Source organism: Eucalyptus grandis, chromosome 8, assembly GCF_016545825.1.
Source record: "Eucalyptus grandis isolate ANBG69807.140 chromosome 8, ASM1654582v1, whole genome shotgun sequence".
Lineage (NCBI taxonomy): Eukaryota > Viridiplantae > Streptophyta > Magnoliopsida > Myrtales > Myrtaceae > Eucalyptus > Eucalyptus grandis.
In genome coordinates, this window is record NC_052619.1 from 58,515,498 (window position 1) to 58,540,752 (window position 25,255).

At 39.8% G+C, this 25,255-nt stretch overlaps 1 long non-coding RNA gene across 1 annotated transcript; it reads left to right on the forward strand.

Moving 5' to 3' along the window:
* Positions 1-22,378: 22,378 nt before the first annotated feature.
* On the forward strand, positions 22,379-25,255 carry LOC104415337. The gene is made up of 2 exons (XR_720356.3): positions 22,379-23,631; positions 24,948-25,255. It is a non-coding gene; the product is annotated as an uncharacterized LOC104415337 (long non-coding RNA).

The following is a 25,255-nucleotide window of genomic DNA, read 5'->3' on the forward strand; positions in this document are numbered from 1 at the left end:
TCTTCAATCGTTCTTAGATAAGATATAAAGAATCCGAAATGATTATCCAACCAAAGAATCTATCCCGAGAGGATAGGATCAAATCCTCAATCATAAACCTCGACTTTGGATTTCCTTCAACACCGGATTAGAAAGACCGTCGGTGAGAATAACTTTGAGTCTTGAGTCTTGAGTCTTGAGTCTTGAGATAACGAGTCTTGAGACTATAAAGTCTTGAGACTTTAACTATCGATATCCAGACTTAGACCGATAGAAATGTTTTGTCGGCTTCAAAATATTCGGAAAGATTTCTCCAACAATCTCCCCTTTTTGATGGTGACAAAACTTTCTTGAAGATTTGAACAACTTTGACCCGCAAAAACATTTCTCAAGCAATATGGCTAACTCATAAAGATTAATAAACAACCAGACTCGCATCCACAAAGAAATTGGTTAGTCTTTCATGAGTAATACCATGTAACAATACTTGATATAAATGCAACCAGTCAAGCATCAAAATCCACAACCAATTCAGTCTAACACTCAAGTTCAAGTTCTCAAGTCATACTCAAAAATAAACATAACCACAAAAAGTCAAATAAATAATGTTTGTTCAAATTGGTTCTCCCCCTTTTTGTCATCATTAAAAAGAGGGTGAGAAAGGAGTCATGTCTCGCTGGGAATGCGCACGATCCGGAAATCCCCAATGGACTGGACTACTCCTTCGAGCTTCTTCGGATCTTCTCGCGAGATGAGCTACCTCTTCTCTCTTGGCATTGGCTTGAAGTTGTAGAGCGAGGTCTTTGTATTTTTCTTCCAGAGAGATCAAGATGCTTGTCCAAAGCATGCTTCAAGACTTGGATTTCACAATCCAGAATATATATCGGGTTACGCATTTTAAGAATATTCATGATACTACGAAGATCTACGTAATCATCCGTCGTGTATGCGGCATTGACTTTCTCGGATGGTGTGTGTGCGGACGATGGCGCTTCCGAACGGTCTTGCAGATTTGGAATCGTCGTATCATCTTCTTCGGGCAATTGAGAGACTCGAGCTTCTTCCGGGTCTTCCTGGAGATTTTCTTTGATCTTCAGCAGCATGAGGTGGAGACCTCTCTTGCTCGCTAACTCCCCCGTCTCTAGGACATCGAAAGGGGAAGAGTGATGATCAATCTCTTGATTTCCTTCTCTCCCATTTATCAGCAGATCGATCTTTTACTTCTTCTTTTTCTTCCTCAACTTCTTTCTCCTTCTCTCTCTGTTCTTCTTCTTCTTCGCTTTCCGCTGAAGTTCTCGTCGAATAAGACACAGAACGTCTTGTTCTTGTCGATCTTGCTGGAATAGTGGGATCTTCATCATCTTCATCTTCATCCTCATCCTCCAGGATAAGAATTCTTTTCCTCTTTTTCGAAGAAGCACTAAATGCCTTCTTTCCTTTTCCTTTTGAAGGTGATCGACTGGAGATTTCACTTTGAATTTCTCCATTGCCTTAGAAAGTTCTTGACGCATCTTCATTAACATTTTCAACCCTACCACCATCTTATCACACGGTCGAACACAAAAAGTATGTGGCAGTTCAATATTCGGATGTCTGAAGATCTTGGTCACTGACACAGGATAAGGCAATTGTCCTTTGTCTTTTGACACAGTTCGTACATATGGAAAAGAATAGTGTGCGGGAGAGAGAACTTCCGTCCCGAGTTGATCGCATACATCAACTTTGCTTCGAAAGAGACACGAAGTCTTTGAAGTAGACTTAGGTCTTAGACAATTGATCACAATCTTGTGAAGCACAATGTTGATAGCGTTCATTCTGGAATAGATAATTTTCTTATCTACATCCCTATCTTTGACAAGATCCGAGTAGTTCGAGCAGGTGAGACTTTAATTGGGAGATAGCCCCGTTCAACTCCAACTATGTCGCCAACATATTCACATCTACCACATAGACTTTGTCTCGAACATGAATGAAATTCTATTCGCATCCAAAAAGCTAAGATTTGAATAGAAATAAGCAAATCGGATGATCATACCCGTCTCGTAGAGTCGAGCGAGAAAGTCTCAAGTTGAAGCAAATTCAACTTCTCTCTTAGGTTCAAGTTGATGGAATCCGGGAAGTCAAAATCGACACTTCTAGGGTTGATTACCCCTCTTTCAACAGATCGTAATACACTTTTTCTTGATCCTTGGATTTAAACAAATCCATCCGATTTCCTTTCGCCTTTGCCGCCACACCCATTCTAGGTTCAAATTCAAGGAACATTTTGTCATCATCATTCGCGTCAATCGATTTTGTCCGGCATACGAGGATCTCTTGGAATGTTCGCAAGAGCTTCCTCTCGCTTTTCCTTTTGGGGCAATTCCCCATTCCTCCATTTTCTTCGAAAAGATACTCATTCCCATAATTTTTGTCCTTAAGGAAGTCATCTATGTAGTTCAATGGAGTACTGTGCTTTTCAATGCACAATAAAGTTTATACAAAAAGGAAGGCTTTTGAACTCTTCTTGGGTCGGCATCCTCGATTATCTCTTCTTCCAGATTATGACTTTCACTTTGTGGGGCAGGAGATGCTGAATGACGTGGAGGAGAGCGAATCGGACTTTGTCGGCCGACCGAGATAAGTCTTCTTCCTCGGTGAGATCGAAATGAGTCGGTCCCTTCTTCATTCTTTGTGGTCCCCGTTCGCGATTCTTGATGATTTCCTTGAAGACGACATCTTTCTTTGTCTATTGGAGGATTCCTTCACTTGCTTTCCCAAGAAAAATGACCACTTTCTCGACGATGAACAAAGAGTAGAAACAGTATAGAGAGAAGAGTGCTTTTTAGGGTTTTGAAGATTTGGGGAAAAGCGTATATATAACTTAGTTTTTGAAAAGGGAAGTTCAATCGGTGCAATGGAAAGTGAACGATTACTTCTTTTCAAAATCTATAAGCGCCAAAATTATTAAACAAAAGATCGTACCTTTTCGACTAAATGACAATTAGTACCTTTTAGAAGAAATACAACTTACGTCTTTATCCACGAATGTCGAGTCTCGGGACTTAGAGTCTAAGAGATCGAGTCTTTAGAGTTGGTGAGTCTCTAGACTTTAACTTCTTCAAGCTTCAAAATGTTGAGTCTTGAGCGGATAAAGTCAAACCGATTCTTCTCCAAAGGCTTTGTGAATATGTCCGCTAGTTGACTTTTGAATCAACAAATTGAATCGAGATTTCTCCATTTTGAATATGATCTCTAATAAAGTGATGTCGAATCTCAATATGCTTTGCTCTTGAATGAAGGATTGGATTTTTGGTGAGATTTATAGCACCGGTGTTGTCACATCGATTTCGTGCATGAGTCTTCAATGCCAAAGTCTTGTAGCTGTTGTTTTATCCATAGAATTTGCGCAATGCCTTCCAAGAGCTACATACTCTACTTCGTTGTTGAAAGAGCTACGGTGCTTTGTTTCCTCGAGAACCAAGACACCGTTCTGTTTCCAAGTAGTTGACAAGTTCCGAAGTGCTCTTTCTATCGATTCCCGCAACCGGCCAGATCTCGCATCCGAGTATCCTAGAAGATTAAAGTCTCCCTTCTTTGGATACCAAAGACCGATGCTTGAAGATGAAGCAACGTATTTGATAATTCGTTTCACGGCACCGAGATGTGATTCTCTAGGATCCGATTGAAACCTAGCACGAGATACAAACACCGAACAAAATATCAGGTCTAGAAGCGGTAAGATAAAGAAGTGAACCGATCATGCTTCGTACAGCTTTTGATCTATTTTCTTCCTTCTTCATCCTTGTCTATCTTCCGAGAACATGACATTGGTATGTCGATCTTTTTGCATTTTTCCAATCCAAACCTTTTGACAAGATCATTCGCATATTTTTCTTGATGGATGAAAGTTCCTTCCTTCATTTGTTTCACTTGGAGTCCAAGAAAGAATGTTAATTCTCCCATCATACTCATTTCAAATTCATCCCGCATAGACTTAGAAAATTTCTTGCAAAGACTTTCATTAGAAGATCCAAAAATAATGTCATCAACATATATTTGAACAAGTAAAAAGTTTTTGTTTTCCTTTTTGATAAACAAAGTAGTATCTACTTTACCTTTGACAAAACCATTTTGTAATAAAAACTTACTTAATCTGTCGTACCAAGCTCGAGGTGCTTGCTTTAGACCATACAGAGCCTTTTTTTCACCAAGACCGAGTCCGGCTTCTTTGGGTCTTCAAATCCAGCGGTTGTTCCACATAAACTTCCTCATGGATAAATCCATTTAGGAAAGCACTTTTGACGTCCATTTGGAATAACCTGAAATTTTTGTAACAAGCAAACGCAAGTAATAGACGAATAGCTTCTAACCTTGCAACGGGTGCGTAAGTCTCGTCATAGTCTATTCCTTCTTCTTGCGTATACCCTTTGGCCACGAGCCTTGCTTTGTTTCGTACGACTTTTCCTTTTCGTTCATTTTGTTCCGAATACCCATTTGGTTCCAATAACGGTTTTACCTTTTGGTTTAGATGTCAATTCCTGACATCATTGATGTTGAACTGTCTAAGCTCTTCTTGCATAGCGTCGATCCAGCTTTCATCGATAAAGCTTCTTCTATGCTTTTTGGTTCAATTTCGAGAGATGAGAGCCACAAAGCACTAGATTCTTCATGCCTTTTTGATGCGGTGCGGATTCCTTCATTAAGTTCGCCAATAATAAGATCTTTGGGATGACTGGATTTGTGTTTCCAGTTACGGAGTTGATGATCTCTTTCTTTATTTGATTCTCCATGATCGTCTTGATGATGGACTTCCGTAATCCGAGATGCTTCTTGAGATGTAGACATTTGAAGATCTAGAGCGGATTGGTCTCATCATACGAGTCCGGGCTGGATTCATCTTGCACCGAGTCTTGGAATTTGACATTCATTGATTCTTCCACTGACTGGCTTTTTTGTTGTAGACTGTAGGCTTTGCTTGATGTAGAATATCCAAGGAAGATGCCTTCATCGATCTTTCTTCAAACTTACCAACTCGATCATTTGCATTTTTTCAAAATAAAGCATTTGCAACCGAACACATGAAAGTATGAAACAATAGGCTTCTTACCTTTGAACAATTCATAGGGGTTTTATCAAGAATAGGTCTTAAAAAGACTCTATTTATAATATAGCAAGCAGTTGAAACAGCTTCAGCCCAAAATCGTGAAGAAATTTTACTTTCAATTAAAAGTGTTCTAGCCATTTCTTGAAGAGATCTATTCTTTCTTTCCACAACTCCATTTTGCTCGAGTATACGGAGAGGAGAACATGTGATTAACACAGATTTATCACGTAATCTCGTAAAATCTTGATTTTCAAATTCACTTCCATGATCTGTTCTTATACTAGAAATAGCACATCCTTTTTCATTTTGAACCTTTTTAGCAAACTTTTCAAAGTACGAAAAGGTTTCGATTTGTTTGCTAGAAAATATACCTGTAAAACGAGAGTAATCATCTACAATTACTAGACAATATTTCTTACCTCCAATGCTCTGGGTTCTTGTTGGTCCGAAGAGATCCATATGAAGCAACCGTATTACATGATTAGTAGATACATGATTTATTTGTTTAAATGAATTTTTACCGCTTTCCCGGAATGCATGGAGTACATAAGTCAGACTTTTGGTATGGCGGTTTAGGTAGACCTCTAACAAGCTGCTTTGAAGAGATTTTGGCTAATTGCTTCTTGTTGATATGGCCAAGCTTTCTATGCCATAGAATTGCTTCATCTTGAATTGAAATTAAGCATTGTTCTTCATTTGGCTTTACATCAAGGAGGTAGATGTTTCCATGCCTTCGACCCATGAAAGGCGAGTCGAATCTTTGCTAATTCAGAACAAATGCCTTCTTGAAAGAAGATCTTGTAACCGAGTATCACACAATTGGCTAATCTTTGAGTAGATTGTAGTTGAGTCCTTCCACTAGAGAGACATTGCTTATTGTGAGATTTCCAATTTTCGCAATTCGAATCCCACAATACTTCCTTTGCTATTTCCTCCGAATGAAACTTTTCCACCATTCACTTTAATAAGCTTTATGAAACACTCGAGTCTCTGTCATGTGTCTTGAGCATCCGCTGTCAAGATACCACTTTACCTTCTTTTTGAGAGACCGCATTCAAAAAGAGTCTCAAGCTTTCTTTGGTACCCAAATTTTCTTGGGTCCTTTCATGTTAGTAGGATAAGCATTATTAGGCCATACTCTCTTCACAAGGCTTCCAAACCATAGGACACTCTTTTTCAAAATGATCCCGACCGTTTGTTACACTTAGAACAACTTAAAGCATTTCGACCTACGGGCTTTACAAAAACTCTTTGAAATGATTTTTATAAGCCTCTTTCGATGGTCTTTTCTTAATTCTTTCTTTTACTTTCGGAAAATCAATCAAAGGGATTGTTTCTTCTGTCATACCTAGACCCGACTTATTAAAGTAAGGTCTTTGGATTGAAAGAACTTTTTCAAGTTTTTCGGACCCTATTGAAAATTTCTTTGAAATATTTGATAAATCAGTTTTTAAGAAAGCATTTTCTTTTGAAAGATTGTCTTCACTCTCTTTAAGAGTAGAAACATTCAAGTCTAAATTTTTACCTTTTCTTCTAAAATGATTTCCTTTTGTTTTAAAACTGAGTTTTCCTTTTTAAGTTCGGAAATCCTTTTAAGAGAAGTCTTAAGACTAAAACATAACTCATTAATATATTTAGAGACTTTGACAGGGATTTTATAATTGCTTACCTCAAATTCACTGTCCGAGTCCGATCCCAGTCCGAGTCCGATTGCGCCATTAGACACGGGTTGGCATATTCCTCATCACTCTCTTCACACTCGTATCGCTCCAGGTTTCGGCTTTAAGAGCTTTTCGAAATTTCTCAGCTTTTCCTCTTTTCTTTTTCGAAGAGGACAGTTAGGTCGATGTGTCCCTTCTTTTTACATTCGAAGCAAACTACTTCTTTGTTTGGTTCCTCATCATCAACAGACTTGGTCTGCTGTCTCGAGAATTTTGTTTCCTTGGGATAAACCTTCGCCTTTTCTATTCAGTTTTCTGAATCTTCTTATCATGAGGGCGAGCTCCTCATCATTCATATCATCTTCGGGAGAATCTGCATCATCGAATCATCATTTGATTTTAGTGCAATAGATTTCTTACCTCTTGGATCTTCGTCTTCATTAATTCGTTCCACTTCGTAAGATCAAGAGTTCCAATCGGTTCGTCTACGAGATAATGGCATGATTCTTTGCGTCTCTCTTATTGAAGTCTTTATATGATTCCAATCCTTGGAGAGTCCACGTAGAAGCTTGTTCACCTTCATGGGATCAGAAATTTTTTGTCCTTGGTTCTCAAGACCATTGACAATATCTGTAAAACGACTAAACATGTCGGTTATAGATTCTCCTGGTTTCATTTTGAAGGATTCATATTGACCAAGAAGAATGTTAATTCTGGTCTCCTTCACTCGACCGTTCCTTCATAAGTGATATGTAACCTGTCCCGGACTTCTTTTTGCTGTGACACAAGAAGATATTCTGTTATATTCAGTTGGTGACAAAGCACAATATAAAGAATAAATTGCTTTAGCATCAAGTGCTTGTCTCTTGTTTATTTCTTCTTGAGACATTCCGCTGGTTTCAACGGTTTCTTTTCCTCTTTCGGTGTTTGATGCAGCAGCAATAGTGATTCCTTTTTCCACTACGTCCCATTCCGAGGATCCTTTGATCGTAGGGAAAGCTTTCATCTTGTTCTTCCAGATGTTGTAATCCTTTCCATCGAAGTAGGGAGGTCTGGTATTGCTTTGCCCTCCATCAGCCCGGTGCTAGCATACTAGCCATGGATCTTTTACTCAAGTAAAACACTTCAAACAAAGTAAGAACACAGCTCGATACCAATTGAGATAGCTAGTACGAGTACCTAGAGGGGGTGAATAGGTATACACAAAAAATTTCTCGATGTTTGCACGATACTTAAACAATTAGAGACTTTGCAACAGTTGAAAATTCAATCGCAAGACCGAGTAAGGGAAAGAGAGAATTGAACACTCGGTTTATAGTGGTTCGGCTTGATTCAAGCCTACGTCCACTCTTTTCGCACCGACAGCCGATTGGCTGGATTCCACTATGATCAAAGAGTTGTTACGGTGTTGATCTTCCTTGATTTCTAGGTGTAGATGATCTACCACACTTGCTCAAGGCGTCACCAAGTATAAACACTCTCGGTATACAATTTCGCTCGGTCTCAACTAACAATCAAAGGATCTTCAGACTCTGGAATTTTTCTATCGATCACACCCTTAAAACAACTAGAACGTCTTCCTTTTATACTCCTTCATGCCATCATAGCCGTTGGCACTTACCAAAGGAATTCCTCCAATCTACCCGTTGGACGGAATCAATCAAGAAGATCATCCGAGCTATATAAGGAATCGATGATAGCCCATCAATCCTGTTCGCCCATACAATCGGGATCTCGGTTTCAAGAATAGAATAATCCAAGATTATTTCGTCGACCATCGGATCTTCAATCGTTCTTAGATAAGATATAAAGAATCCAAATGATTATCCAACCAAAGAATCTATCCCAGAGGATAGGATCAAATCCTCAATCATAAACCTCGACTTTGGATTTCCTTCAACACTGGATTAGAAAGATCGTCGGTGAGAATAACTTTGAGTCTTGAGTCTTGAGTCTTGAGTCTTGAGATAATGAGTCTTGAGACTATAAAGTCTTGAGACTTTAACTATCGATATCCAGACTTAGATCGATAGAAATGTTTTGTCAGCTTCAAAATATTCTGGAAAGATTTCTCCAACACTTGCAAGTCCTCACAGGAAGTAGGCCAGCAACTTGCATCTAATCAAATAGCTTCTCTGCAGCTTCGGGTCTGCCACCATGGAATAAGGCACCGATCAGAATGTTAAATGTGACGGCATTTGCATTGAACCTGTGAAGAGCTCTATTGACTCATCGAACTTTTTAGCATTGCAGTGTGCATCTATTTCGGTGTTGCAATTATAAACATCGGGCGAGCAGTTTTGTTCACCATCAGTTTGAGCAACTTAGCATAATTGATATGATGTGTGAGGCAACAACCGTCCGTCGATATGTTCATGTAACTACATCAGGCTCTACACCTCCTTGACTCATCCCATCAACGACGCATTTTGCTCTGGTTGCCATCCCTTATATACAAAGTGCCCTGACCTCAGGGAGAAAGTTCGAACATCTGGGATTACCCTCCTTTGCACCCTATCGATCAAAAGCCTTCTAGCCTCTACGCGTTTAACGGAACTGCATAGACACTCAACCAACGAGGAATAAGTAACAGCATCCGCGACGTAGCCTTCCCGCACCATCCGCTCGAACAAAACCAGAGCTTCTCTCCACCGACCCTGATGAGTCGCGCCGTGAATCAGGTAGCTGTAAGTCAACAAATCAGGCCGGACAACTTTCCTGACCATCTTGATCGACAGAGCAAGAGCTTCTATCCACCGGCCTAAATAGCATAGACCCCCAATCAAGGAATTGTATGGGATGACATCCGGTTCGACACCTCTACCGACCATATCCTCCTTACAGCGAACGTCGATCACGGTATTGTAGGCGACCACATTCAGCTTGCAATTATGCCTTTCCCACTTTCTCAGCAACTCCATCGCCAGACCTCTATCCTCCTTCCCCAACGCGCCTTTCAGAATGGCCGCCTACGTGTACGCGGCTGGGCCTCAACCCATGGTCTCCCATTTCGTCCGCCAGCCTCACCGCCCGATCCCTCTCTCCGCCCTCGCACTGCCCGTTGATCGGCGTGTTCAGCATCACCGAGTTGACCTCGAACCCGAGCTTCAAGACCCTGCCCAGAACTGCGAAACCCAGCTCCACCCTCCTCAAGCGGCATAGACAGTTCATCAGAATCCCCCAGATGTAGACATTCAAGCCCACCCCGCGAGAACCCATGTCCTCGATCAAAGCGACGGCGGCACAGTAATGCCTCATCCGAACCGCTCCTTCACGGGAGGCAGAGGTCGCATCTCGACGCTCGCGTCGAAGCGGGACACGGCATCGAGAAGCCTCCCGAAACCGCCGCCGGCTCTAGATTCGCCGCGCGCGCAGCTCACTGATGGATCAGAACAACCAACGGGACGAGCCCTGCTCGAACTAGCGCACGACCTGCGGAAGCGAAACGAGCGAATGAAGACGGAGCAGAGGGAGATCGCGCTCCTCCCGGAAAACATCGACTCGAGGAATTGGGTGCGATGAACTCCACGAGCGTCGTCACCTGAACGTCGGCACGCTCCTCTCAGTCCTCGTCACTCCGCTCTCCCGCTCTTCGCCGCCGCCGTCGCCGGCCGTCGCCGACATTTTCACGCGTGAGCTCTGTTCTGAGCTTCCATGGGCCCTTTTCTGCTCTTGAAATTCCTTCATGAATTGGGGCCCGGCCCGGCCCAAGAGAGCTCGAGTTCAAGACCCAAAAGGAAAGAGAAAGAAATAAAATAAGGAAAAATAGGAAGATATTCAGAGAATAATTGAGGAGTTACTTAGGATCCGTTCGTTTCATGGAAAATATCACGTTTCCGGAAAATATTTTCTAAGAAGTCATTTTTCAAAAGAATGACTTCTGATATTCAATTGGAACTCGAAATTTGAGTGGAGAATGCTTTTTATTGTTCGTTATCTAATTTGATTTTTTGACAAAAATTACCAAAAGAATTAAATTTTAATATTTTTAATTGACAAAAAATTAATTTTATTTTGTGTATATTTAAAAATTTGATTTTTAATTATTTTTATTTTTAAAAATCGAATTTTTGTTATTTTTAATTTTTCTTTTCTCCCCTTGTCTTTCCTCCTCCTTCCTCTGCCGCCGCGTGCCTTGACATGGCCGGCTGTCCGGCGGCTGACCAAGACGCGATCGTTAGATCTGGCGAGCTTAGGCTTGGCCGATCCAAGCGAGCCGTGAGCTCGCTGGCTAAAGGATGTGGCTTGCTTGGATTGAGCAAGCCGCAAGCTCGTCGACCCGATCCAAGCGAGCCTGAGCTTCGCCAAGGCCGGCGAGCTCGAGCCTCGCCCTTGTCGGATCTGGCCTTGGGCGAGGCTGGAGTTGGCCTATGGCGGGTCACGGTGGCCGCCACCTTGGTCGGCCACCGGTCAAGGAAGAAGAAAAGGAAAAGAATTAAAAGCTCAATTTTTTATTAAAAAAGAAGAAGAAGAGGAGGGAAAATAAAGAAAACAAAAAATAATTTGAATTGAAAAATAAAAAAAGGAGGAGAAAGTGAGGGTTTATAGGGATGTGAGATGAGAAAGATCGAGTGAGGAAAATGTATTCTATTTTTCAAAAGTGGAAAATATTTTCTCCTAATTTATAAGAATTTTTTCCCTTGATGGAAAATATTCTCCCAAGGCAATTCATTTTCTATGAAGCGAACATCGAAAAATTCGGAAAACGTTTTCTCGGAAGTTATTTTCTATGAAACGAACGGGGTCTTATTTTTAAATTTTACCAAAGAAAAGAAAATCAACGGTCTTTCTATCGTGCTGTCTTTTCTTTTGTTCTTTTTTTTTTTTTAAATCATCCATAGAAAATCATTCAAATCAGCAAACTATAATAATAGGCATTGATTAACCCAGTTAATTTTATTAAGAAGCATGATAGATACAGTAAATCATTTTTAGAATATATTTTTGAGATCATTTATTTTATTCGAAACAATCACGTCCATATTTAAAAATATAAAGAGTCATCTCGGAGATGCCGAATGCAACTTAGCAAAATCCCTTTCGGCGCAATATGCATCAAATTCATTGGATGCCCAATTAACTATGTGACATTTGTCGAGTAAACGGAACCAAAATGCTAATTTTATATCGAACTTCCTCTGGTGATAAATAAATCGGGAATGTCGGCATGAATCGTCCAGACGTAGATACGGGTGATGTATTTTATTTTATTCCTCGGCAGTGCACGCTCGCCATTTGTGTCCATCTTGGCTTCTTGTTGCTTTCAATTCGGCCAGTGTCAGACAAATCTTGGGAGTCAATGTTGGGTAAAGAAGAGTGGCCAACTCCTATTTGGATTCGAATGACCTTTTGATATTAATATTCAAATTATCCTTCTCGCTTAATTAGCAAAAATCGGTATTTGGCAAATTGTAGAAGAAATGGGGCCGAAATCATTTTAATATTTAAATGCGTTGTGTTAAGACGAGTGCTTGTCTATTTATATACTACAAGAAACCGTATCTAACTATCCATTGCTTAAATGTCAAAAAAGATGCCTGAAAAAAATATAAAAAATAAAGAAAAAATAACCTGTTACGAAACATGCTAGACATCTAAGCGAGTTTCGAAGTATTCAAAATAGAAAGTAGGCGATTCCATTGAGTTTTCGATTTCTTCTTAGACTAAGCACATATCTAATTTCGCAGAAAGAGAAAACTAGATTTTTTGGTATGTCTTTGTTTAATTTTCGGCTTCGTACCAACCATAATCTTCCTCTAATTTTTTTAAAAATTAATTAGGGTTTCGAAAATTATTAAAGGATATATAAAAGCTAAGTTATTACGGCCTTTTCCTTTTTCCTTTTTTTTTAATCATTTTGGCTAGAAGGTACCAAACGCTAAAAACACAATTTATTTAGAGATATGTTCCGTAGAAGTCCTAAAACTTGTCCAAAAAGTGCAATTGAGTTCTAAAACTTACAAAAAGTTCAATTAAGTCCTAAAACTTGTCAAGTTAGTTCAATTGAGTCCTAAAGTTAACACCGTTAGCATTTTCCGTTAAAAATGCCTACTTGTCATTTTTAATTATTTTTTATTTTCCACATGGATTTTTTTAATGATTTTTATTCACTTTTAAAAAAAATTAAAAACTAAAAAATTAAATTTATTCATTTTATCTAAAAATTAAAAGAAAAGTTATAAAAGTTATTTTTAAAATTGTTTTAAAAAAGCAGCCCTTTCTCCCGCTCCGCCGCCGCCGCCCATTGCCGGAGGGGCCGAGCGACGGTCGTCGGCCCTAGGCGGGGTGGCGGCGAGGGCGAGGGCCGGTGCTTGTCGCCTGCGCCCGGGTGAGGCTCGCCTAGATCCGGCGAGCCTCGCCGGCCCCGAGCAAGGGCCGATGAGGCCTCGCCCACGGCGGGCGACGGTCGCTCGGCCCCAAGCGAGGGACGGCGACGATCGCCCGCCTTGGGCGAGGCCTCGTCGGCCCGGGCGAGGGACGGCGACGTCGCCCGCCCGGGCGAGGCCTCGTCGACCCTCGCTCGGGCCGGCGAGGCTCGCCGCATTTGGTCGAGCCTCTCTCCCGGGCGGGCGACGGTCGCCGGCCCCTCCGGCGATGGGGCGGCGGAAGTCCACCGCTTTTTTTTTTTTTTTTTTTTTTTTTTTTTTTGAGCAATTTTGTTTTTCTAAATAAATTTAGATTTTCCTTTTTTAAATAAATTTAGATTTTCCTTTTATTTTTTAATCTAATTTTTAAAGATTTTGAATAAAAAATAATTTTAAAAAGCCATTTGAAAAATAAAAAAAATCATTTAAAATATGACGTCAGCACCATGTAGCAATTTCTGTTAACTTTCTTAACGGTGTTAACTTTAGGACTTAATTGAACTAACTTGACAAGTTTTAGGACTTGATTGAACTCTTTGTAAGTTTTAGGATTCAATTGCACTTTCTGGACAAGTTTTAGGACTTCTGCTGAACATATCCCTTTTGTTTATTTGTTGAACTTTCCTACCCTCTGCGTCGAATCTCCACCTCTAGTGTAATGATTTGACAGGACCAAATGATAATTTCCTCATCCGGCTACTGTTGCATACATCTCTTTGAATGAGATTGCTTTCTAGACACTACGATTACTCCATAAATTTAATGTACATATTAATGTGATATAATCTTATAGGATGTGATGAGTTCTTATCCAATTGTTAACTTGAATCCATCACCTTCCCATTTTTCCTTTTTTCCTAATTTTTACCTAATTGAATTTTGCCACCATTCCAAACTACATTAATCATATTTTGCCTCTACATAAGTGAAATCAAATGATGGAACTGAGCTGGACCAATTAGATTGAATTGCCTCAATTTTTGCCACTTGTTGAGGGAATGTTAGAGATAATTAAGGTTTTCTCTAGAAAATTTTTTTATGGTAAAGATATTTTAATAATTCTGTTGATTATATCTTTCAAGATTGTACATTTATTATACGTACATTCCACGTATGTTGCAGATACATTGCATGTAAATTGCACGTATGTTGCTTACTAGATAATAATGTATAAATTTAATGTACATTTTTCAGGAGACAATGACATGCATGGTCCCTTAATTATTTTTTAATGTTTAATATGACCTTGAACTGTTTTTATTTTATTTTATTTTTGTTCCATCTAATCCTCAAGCTTTTAAAATCCAATAATTTTAATCCTTCCGTTAAAAATCCTGACATTTGCTCTTCGACAGGCCATTGCAACAGTTGTTTTCTATTGCTATCAGGCCATATTTTCCTTGGAATCGCCTGCATCAAAGCAATAGAATGTAACGGCATTCACAATCAAGATTAAGGGAATGTCCTACGAGTTCAGTCCTGTCATTGTGAATGTTCGCAGGCTGATGGGGACTTAATATTCTAATTCTCGAGCCTGGACAAGGCCGAGCAATTTAATTCGAGTGATTTTTCTTGTTCATAATAGGCTTCTTGGATTAGTTCCCTTTTTGTTGGGGGGGGTTAAATGCAGCTCATCTCTAAATTAAGAAATCTGCAAACTTGTGATATGATCCATCATCAATTTTTTAACTCATTTCTTGTTCCAGTTGGAGGGATTGTATGTGAAATTGTGACGTTGGATATGAATTGGCTAGATCGATCATTCCGTGGTGTTGAGCTTCGGGGTCGGAGGCAAGATGTGCACCACATCTAGGGTGTACCCGACTATCGCGGTGGTCGACAACACCCGTCTCTTCGCCTTCAACGACGGGACTCATACAATCATGATCGAGACTCTCGAGCACCCCTAGAGCATGAATCAGCCTGTCATTGAGCGAGTGGCTATCGCAGGGAAAACTAAAGATTTCCCCCCTTTATTCGCTTAATTTCTCTATAAAAACTTGTCCATTTTCTTATATTCACCATGTTAATCCTTTGAATTCCAACTTTGCGCATACGATTTACAAATAACATGTGTGGAGTTTGACACCCCTCGCTCCGCCAAGACCCATTGAGGCGCCACCATCCGTCGGAAATTGTAATAATAATCAACCGCTGTTGTAGCAGCTCTTGTTAACATCTCATGCTCGGATTTTGTCTTTTGGATGGCACTATAGTTGATGGGGTTTTTACTCTCTCTGAGTTCTCTTGTAAGTGGAATGGAATTGAATGTTGTTACATTCTATTGTTGCCACATGTTGAGGGGACGTTAGAGATAATTATGAATTTTTTTAGAATAATTTTTTATAGTAAAGATATATTGATAATTCTGTTAATTATATGTATCTTTTAAGATTGCAAGTATATTGGATGTACATTGCTTACTAGATACTAAGATTAGTGCATAAATTTAATGTACATTTTTCGGGAGGCAATGATATGTGTGATCTCTTAATTATTTTTTAATGTTTAATAAGATCCTTGAACGGTTTAATAAGAACTTGACACCTCTTGCTCATCCGAGACCAACCGCGGTCACTGTCCCTTAGAGATTGTAATAATAATCAACCGCCGTCGTAGCAGCTCTTGTTAGCATCCTCATGCTCGGATTTTAACTTTTGGATGGCACTATAGTTGACAGGGTTTGTATCAGTTCGTTCTTTATTATTCTCGAAAATGACTCCATGTTCAGACACCCAGAATAAATTGGTTATGATGAATCTTATCACATAATGTTTATATCCCGTAGCAATATTCACGAATATCATTCTTCAATCGAGTATCTTTCTTCATCATGATTTTTTTCGACCTCTGCTTGTTTTATACACGGACGCACATATACGTAATACAAGTATAACATAAAAGATGTTATTGTAATTTCGATGAGAAATACTTCACGTAACTCTCATGTCAATGCTATGCAAATTCTGATGATGCACATACTATTGGGAATATCGGATTCCCTAAAATGGATTCGACACTAAATCGAACCCCTAAAACGAATGCGGAAGACAAACCCAGGAAGAACATGTATCACCGATCCTAAAGCACACCATGAAATCGAGTGTACCTTGTTAGCCACAGATTAAACACCAATGCTGAAAATTGAGGAAGAAATTCTGATCCCGTTCGATCAAGGAGCGTGCCGTTGCTATTAGGGGGAGAAAAAAGCGTATACTTCTTTTCTATTTTCTTCTTTTCTCTTTTCCAAGGGAGAGAGAGAAATTGACTTACGTTGCCTAAAGGGGAGAGAGTGTCTTCACGTGCGTTCATCCAAAAGGTATGTGCATTTTATTCCTTTCCCTCAAAGCGTCTCCTTCAATAGACGCAACCCTTCAACGTAACATCTCATCCAAAAGACGCAACCCCTTAACGCACTCTTTCATCCATGGGCCCTAATTTTGCGGGCCAGGCTTTTAGGCCCAACATGGGCGGATGAGCCAACTTAGGCCTATCACATTAATCAATAAATAAAACCATCATCTCCCACTCGCACATGGTGGGTCGAACAGGATCCTCTTTACCTCTCTTCAACAGTCATACCAGTGAATAATCCGTGCGACTAGCATACTTTGAGAGCTCGTTGCCATACATCTGTTATGAATATATATCAGCTCATAATGTGCATCACACTCTGAGTAGATTTAGTATGCAGTACCCTAGATCGATTGATCATATTTATATCTCTCTTGATCTCTTTTAAACAATGATACATATATATATATATATATATATATATATTGTATTCACAATTATGATTATCCCAAAGACAGTCATAATTAGTTAACCAGTGAATACAAAATTACAATGTGATTCTTCAAATTCGATCTTCCTCTTTCATTCAAACTCTCAATTTCAGTTCAGCTTGCTTTTCTAGAAATGTCCCATTAGATCGAATCAACTCATGACCATTGGCAACATCCTAAGATAGCAAACACTAAATAGAAATCTTGAGAATAAGTAAAAGTCATGAGGGCGTTAAAATTGATGAACTCTTTTCCTCAAGAGTCTCACACAACATAAAAGTTGAGATCAAACTTTTGCCACTCTTATTGGTCGTTTCATGCATACGTAGTATGAAATACGTATTACGGTATTAACTCATTTCCCATGGAGCGTATGTCTACACCTTCAATACCGTACAAATGATAGTTCAGACATACGCAATGTCTAACTTGAGTTCACGTATCTACTCATTCACAAAATTCATCAGAACTCACATCTAGTATCATAGACAGATAAAGTAAAATATGTGGGTTATTTTATTTTCGAACATAGTAAATATTATGTCATCATCTTAACATCCAGTTAAGGCGACAAATATATTTTAAGCTTGAGCTCTCGATTATCACCTAGATAATAGGCTTAAAAACCGTCTCATCTCTATTTATCACATAGTAAATAGAGGCGATTATCCGTGTGAGTGGGCCAATCTTATATTTGTTCGATATACTTTCTCAACTTAAAGTAATGCACTAAGCATTAAGATGCATAAAGATCAAACAAATATTCATAGGCATTAATAATGAAAAAACACTAGTTCATAAATGTGAACAACTCAGGGAAATTACAATATCCAATACATCAAACTCTATGCAATCCTAGAGATCTTACATGACCACAAAACACATTTCTAGGTATTGGCTTTGTTATAGGATTTGCTACCATTCTATGTGTAGATATGTACTGTAAGTTCACATCTTTTCATACAATCATATCTTTGACAAAGTTATACTTGGTATCTATATGTTTGGTCTTGCCATGATATTTTGGATCTTTGGTGTATGCTTTTGCTGCTTGGCTATCACAGTTAATCAACAATGAATCTGCAGCACTTCCAATAACACCTAAATGATCCAAAAATCTCTTAAGCCAAACACATTCTTGTATTGCTGCTGATAATGCCACGAACTCAGCTTCCATCGTGGACAAGGCTATACACGTTTGTTTCTTACTGCTCCAATATATGACGCCATTATTTAGTAAGAAAACAAAGCCAGAGGTAGATTTCCTTTCATTTAAATCTCTTCCATAATCAACATTATAATAGCCTTAGAGTCGCAGATCATTTCCTTGATAACTCAGCGTATAATTAGCAATTCCCTTTAGATTCCTCAGTATTCTCTTAACGGCTTTCCAATGTACTTGACCTGGATTGGATTGGTATCTTCTCATTATTCCAACTGCAAAACATATGTCAGGTCTTGTACACATCATAGCGTACATCAAGCTCCCAACAACACTAGCATAAGGAACATGTTTCATTTGTTCCTTCTCTTGTGGAGTCCTTGGACATAGTCTATGGCTCAATCATTCACCTTTTGCAATAGGAGTATCAATGGGTTTATAATCTTGCATACGAAATCGTTCAAGAACCTTATTTATATATGTTTCTTGCGAAAGAGATAACGACCTCTTCGAACAATCTCTTGAAATCTTAACTCCAAGAATGTATGCAGCTTCACCCATATCTTTCATCTCAAAGTTGGAAGATAACCAACTCTTCATAGTATTTACAACTCCATATTGCTTCCAACAATTAGTATATCATCAACATATAATGATATGATCACAAATTGATCTTTGGATCTTTTGATATATACACAATGATCCTCATCTATCATTGTAAAATCATATGCCATTATGGCATTATGAAAACGTATATATCATTGTCTCGATGACTGCTTAAGGCCGTATATCGATCTCAAAAGTCGACATACCTTTTTTTCTTGGCATTTCATTATGAAACCAGCAGGTTGTTCCATATATATTTCTTCTTCTAATTGTCCATTGAGGAAAGCAGTCTTTACCTCCATTTGATGTAACTCAAGATCCATACTTGCCACTAGTGCCGGAATAATGCGAATCGAGGTAAATCACACTACAGGAGAAAATGTTTCTTCATACTTAATTCATTCATGTTGATTATACCCGTTCGCCACAAGGTGAGCCTTATGCCTTTCTATCGAGCCATCAGCTTTTCGCTTTATTTTGAGAACCCACTTGTTCCCAATAGTTTTGTGTCCTTTTGGAAGATCAACCAGTTCCCAAACTTGATTTGACTTCATTGACTCAATCTCCTCTTCCATTGCATGAATCCATTTTTCCTTACTAGGGCAATTTAGAGCCTCATTAATATTTCTTGACTCATCCTCATCTTGTGGAGCAACCATAAAAGTTTTCCCTTCGATGTCAAAACGTCGACGGGGAATACTTTTGCGACTTGTTCGCCATATGGGAGATTGTACACTTTGCACATCATTCCCCATCATGCTCTCACTTGGATTAGATAATGACGATATCATCTCATCATGTGGTTGTAATTGAGAGTGAGTAGAATTAGATTCATCACTTCTCATGTTACTTCCACTTGGACGAACTCCATTAAGTTCATTATCTTAATCCAATGTTTTAAATAGGGAGTAATCCTCACCTATTTCGCCCTTCTTAGGAAATTCATTCTCTAAGAATGTCACATCCTATGATTCAAATTCAGTTATACTCCCACTTTCCTGCTCACCTATGAACACATACCCTTTCAAGTGTTCGGAGTATCTTATGAGAATACTCTTATTTCCTCTGGGACCCAATTTCCCAAACTTGTGAGAGGGCTCATGAGTATAGGCAGTACAACCCCATGGCTTAAGAAAACTTAAGTCCGATTTTCTACCTGTCCATAACTCATATAAAGTGGAAGTAACTGATTTGGAAGATACTCGGTTAAGTATATAGGCAGCAGTTAACAACGCATCACTCCAAAAAAATGATAGGTAAGTTAGTATGCACCATCATGGACCTAACCATTTCCAGTAGGGTTCTGTTTCTTCTTTCCATAATACCATTTTGTTGAGGAGTATATAGAATAGACAACTGTCTTTCTATTTCTTTTTCATCACATAATTTTCTGAACTCATTAGATAAATATTCTCAACCTCGATTGGATCTTAATACTTTTATTTTCTTGTCTAATTGATTTTCTACCAAGTTCATAAACCTTTTGAAACAACTTAATGCTTCAGATTTATGAGAAATCAAATAGCCATATCCGAATCGAGTATAATCATCTATAAAAGTGATGAAATAAACAGCTCCATGCCTTCCTTTCACATTCATTGGACCACAGATGTCAGAATGGATTAAATGCAGATGAAATTCAGCTCTTTTACCTTTTCCAAATGGTTTCTTTGTCGTTTTCCCTACTAGGCAATGCTCATATATGTGCAAATCGACTTTTTCAATGTTGCCTAATAAGCCATCTTTGGCTAGTCTATTCATACGTTGTTGGCCAATATGATTATGTCTAGCATGCAACACATTCACATCATTATCATATGGAATAGAAGACGTGAAAATGGAATAACAAATATTGACATCACCACAGTTAACATTTAGTATAATAAAACCATCCAGAAAATGATCACTACCATAGTAGTTTGTATCCAAATACAAATCTACACCACTATTACGGAAGTTCACACTAAAACCAAGCTTAACCAACACCAAAACAGACACTAAATTTCGACGAATTTCCGGAGCATATAGAACATCATGTAGGAACAAGGTGCATCCACCACGCATGTTCAATTGGCAAGTGCCAATTCCTTTAACTTCAGCTCTGGAGTAATTTCCTATATAGATCCACTTAGTTCCAGTTGGTACTCGTCGGAATTCCATGAAGGATCCTCTATCATTCGCTACATGGTCTGTTGCTCCTGAATTTACAGTCCACAAAGGATTGGATTAAGCCAATAATACAGAATTTGACACATAAGCAAAGTTCTCAAATGTACAAGAGGTGTTCACCTTTTTCGGTTCACAACAATTGTGAGCATAGTGACATTTATTGTCACAATTGTAACACCTCAATCTTGACATTTTCTTCACTTGAGGACGTTTTCCTCTCTTGTGTTGGTTAACTCTTGATTTCTTGCAATAAGGACTTGATCATTTGCATTCCCACATATTGAATGAATCAATACGCTTGCGCTTAGAGCTCAAAGCCTTTTCTGAGCTAGAACCAGCATTGCAAATGTCTATTTTCTATTTTTGGCTCAAATGCCGTTAGGCGGTTCTCTACTAGCTCAAGGTGGTGCACGACATCCTCAAGATCTTCCATAACATGGTCAAGAGTTTCTAGTGCTTCTTGCTTTTCTAGCACATATTGAATCTTCATATTCAATATTTCACAATTGTTGCCGTTCATATTAGCAATTACGTTTTTAGTTGCTGAAACCATCGATCTGAATACATCAGACATATATGCACGAATAATTAATGCTACCATTTATGCATCCACTTTGCACAGACCCATCATATCAATGAACAATTTTAAGTAAGGTTTCAGAATCAAAAAGTCACTATGTTTCCAATTATCCTCCAAAAATCATAACTTAAAACTATTATTAATATAATTGTTTTATGCAAAATAAATTCTATGAAGTTACAAAAACTTCTATGAACTACCTACAACAGTTAATAATAACATAAATCAAATAATATTTGACATCCAATAGAATAATAATGTGTGACATCCCGAATTTTAACCTCGTCCCGAATATATGAAATGGGCATTTCGCCGGCGCGCCTATAGTCCTTTTTCTCTGAGCTGATCACTCACGAGTTAACCAATCTATTGGGTGAAGCCGTTAAGGGATATAACCGCAGTAAAATTCCTAAAAGCTACCCGATAGATCGGATCGGACTAAAATCGCGTTCGATCGATTTTAACCACGAAATGGAATTCGGTTTCGAAAATCGAACGTTCGAGCATGTCACGGTTCATTTATAAGACATCGTCTTGTCTTTTGGAGAAATTCCGTCGAGTTTGGGATTTTTACGGAAAATCAATTTGAACGTCGCGGAAAATAGCGAAAATTCGGATGGGCTCAATTGAAGAAAATTTGGACTTCTGAGCCGAGCTACTAGGTGATGGGAATTTGTGGAAATGTTTGGGATTTTTCTTCGACGAAATTGAACTTCGAATTGGTGAAGTTGAGGATGAAATCGAAGCCAAAGTTTAATGAAATTCGGACCTAGAATAAGGCAGCAATTTTTGGACTTCAAGATTTGGATTATTGATAAAATTTATGCAAGACGGTAATAAGAATCATTGAGATAAGTTGAGGGCTAGTTGGGGGACAAAGCCTTCAATTTAGTGGATAAGTGTGATGACATTTCTTTCTTTTATTTGAGCTTCTTCAGGAAGTGTCGCCGGTCTCTCTCACTTCCCCATCCACTCGCGTTCGCGGAATCCCCCTGACCGACAGCCTCTGCAGGATTATCTTCTTGGGCTTTATTACATTGACTAGAGTCAATGTTTATCCCTCATTCGGCCGACATCCCTTAGCTGTCTTTCCTTTTTTATTTTTATTCTTTTCATTGATTCAAAGGAAGAAGCAGCTTCTTCATTTCTCTTCTCGCGATCACCCCCACCGAACATCCCCCGCAACTCTTGGCCACATGTCCGCTACCCAGCCATCTTTGATCAATCTTCAGCAAGCGAGACCCCTGCTCTTGACTCCATCATTTCATCGACTCATCCACCGCTTCACTTTAGCCCGCCAGCTGCTCCGATTTCATCGGTTTGCTCTCAACCAAAGCTATTCCAGCTTCGACTCTGCCACGCCCGTGACGCCACGCTGCAGCTCTCTTCGTCCGCGCATCTTCAGTTCATCCAGTGAAGCTTGGCCCAGCGAAGCGTGTTCTTCAAGACCCAGCAGAAGGCCTCAACGTTGACCGAAGCAAAACCCCGAGTCCTCAGCTTCTGCCAGCAACGTCCAGCCTTCTTCAGCTCGCCAACCTCCACGAGTCTGCTGTCCACCGAATTCAGCTCATCAAAGTCAGCGCCAAACGGTTAATTGACCGCATGCCCCATGCCAGCGAAGCCATTGTTGACCGTGAAATCTCCACTGGAGAAATCCCCACACGTCCGAGGTCTTGCTGCTTCAGTCTACCCAGCTGCGAGGCTGCCTCTTCGGTCAACAAGCAATTGGCCCCATCGATTCTCCTTCTGCAGCTCTCGTCTTCGGTACCTCCACCGAAGCAAGTCTCGGCAGCCCATCTTCGGGCTCTCTTCGTGGGCCAGCTACGACAACCCATCGAGTCCATGAAGCAGGCCGTGAGATCCAGCAGTCCTCAAGCCCAACAAAGCCAGTAATCTCGACTCATCAGCAGCTTTGTTACTTCCTTGTTCAGTCCAGTTGAAGCCGCAAGCCCAGCGGCCCATCCAGTGTCTTCAGCCCGTAATTTCAGTTTCAGCAGTCAGCCCATCAGTTGAGCAGTTCGGCCCAGCTTGCAGCAAGCCCATTTGAAGTCCAGCCCGCGAAAAAGGCCCATTTGCAGCCAAGCCCAAGCCCAAGAGTGAGCCCAGTCCAGCGCAAGAACAAATCTCAGTTGAGCTGAGATTTGTTGGGCCCAAGTTTAAGGCTCGGTCCAAGCCCGCTGGTGTCGTCGAAAGCTTGATTTCGGCCGCCGTCGCGGTGTTCTGTTCTTCGCAAATCAAGTGAGTAATCTCACTAATCCTTGCTTAGTAGACTAATGATGCTTAAGGGTTGATTAGATTTAATTAAGTGCAATTAGGTGGTTAGATTAGTTTAGATCAATTAAATTAGTGACTTAATGATGCATGTTAGGTGGTTAGACTTAGTCATTAGCAAGTAGAGACGTACTATTATTTATTGAATGCATCTCGGGATTTTTCCCGACCCTTATTGGGCTTCAATTAGGCATTACGGGCCTAAATTGGATTTTTAGTATTTATTTATTAATTTTCGAAATTAATTATTTAATTATTTATTTTTCGGAAATTAGGTAAGGATAGTCGACGACCGAAATTTCGTGCTGATTGTCGTGGTACAATCCGTTTATTTATTTGAGCTCTACGTGGTGCTAAATTGAATTAATTGTGTAATTTGAGGAATTATTCCCAAATTGATTAAGATTGAGTAATTGAGTTGCGGATGGCCGAGTATGATTGTTTAGCGTTAATAATACTTTGATGGGCTATTAAGTGGAGAAGTTTGTAAGAGTGAATTGAATATACTTTTGGCTGAGATCCATCGGGTACGATAATATCGTGTGAAAATTGAGTGAGTTGATGAGTATATGGGGATTTATCCCAAAATTGATCAGTGTCGGTATTCAATTAGAATTTGACTGTGAGAGGTTGTGAGTTGAACCTCGAAAGTCGCCTAAAGTATGGCTGTGCCTACAGGGGCCGAATTCTGCCATTGAATTTGGAGTCGGTCGCGCCCGTTGGGGCCGTAATCTGCCACCCGATATGGGTCGCGCCTGATAAGGCCGTAATCTGCCACCCGATATGGGTCGCGCCTGATAAGGCCGTAATCTGCCACCCGATATGGGTCGCGCCTAATAAGGCCGTAATCTGCCACCCGATAGGGGTCGCACCTGATAAGGCCGTAATCTGCCACCATTAAAGGTAGCGCCTATTGGGCCGTAATTTGCTACCTAAAGATAGGTCGTGTCCTTTAGGACTACAATTTGTTGCCAATAAATTTGGTAGGCTATGCTCGTGAAGTCGTGAGCATGATTTGAGACTGAATAAGGGAAACGACTGGGGAATAGTCGAATTGACATGAAATCGACTAGGTCGATGGATCAAGATATTGATCTGTGATGTAATTACTTGGGTGCCTATTGAACTGTGCTAATATGCGGGTGGAATTTGACGCCAAGGTAAGTCCTCTAATCCATGCGTGTATAGACAGCCCGGATAACGTATTGGTTTTCTAATCGAGTCTTAGTGGGGTAGAACTTGCTGAGACGTAGTCTCATCCCGGTTGTGGGACAACATTTCAGGCCCGTAGATGAGCCTATGAAGAAGGAACTAGAAGAGGACAATGAGCCGGTAAAAGATGAAAAGCTTGAAGGATGTGAGCTTAGTGAAGAAGAGTCAGAAGAGAATCAGGATGATCCTGAGTACGACCCGAATGAGGATTGAGATCCCATCCTCTTTCGTAAACCTTGTGTTGTGTATATAGAGTGTAACTAGAATGTTATGAATAGTCTTGTAAATATACTTTGAGTTATGTCATGTATAAAGGTTCGGTTGTGGATTTCAATTTGAAAAATATGGCTTTGCTTTTCTATCCCATTGTATTATTGTC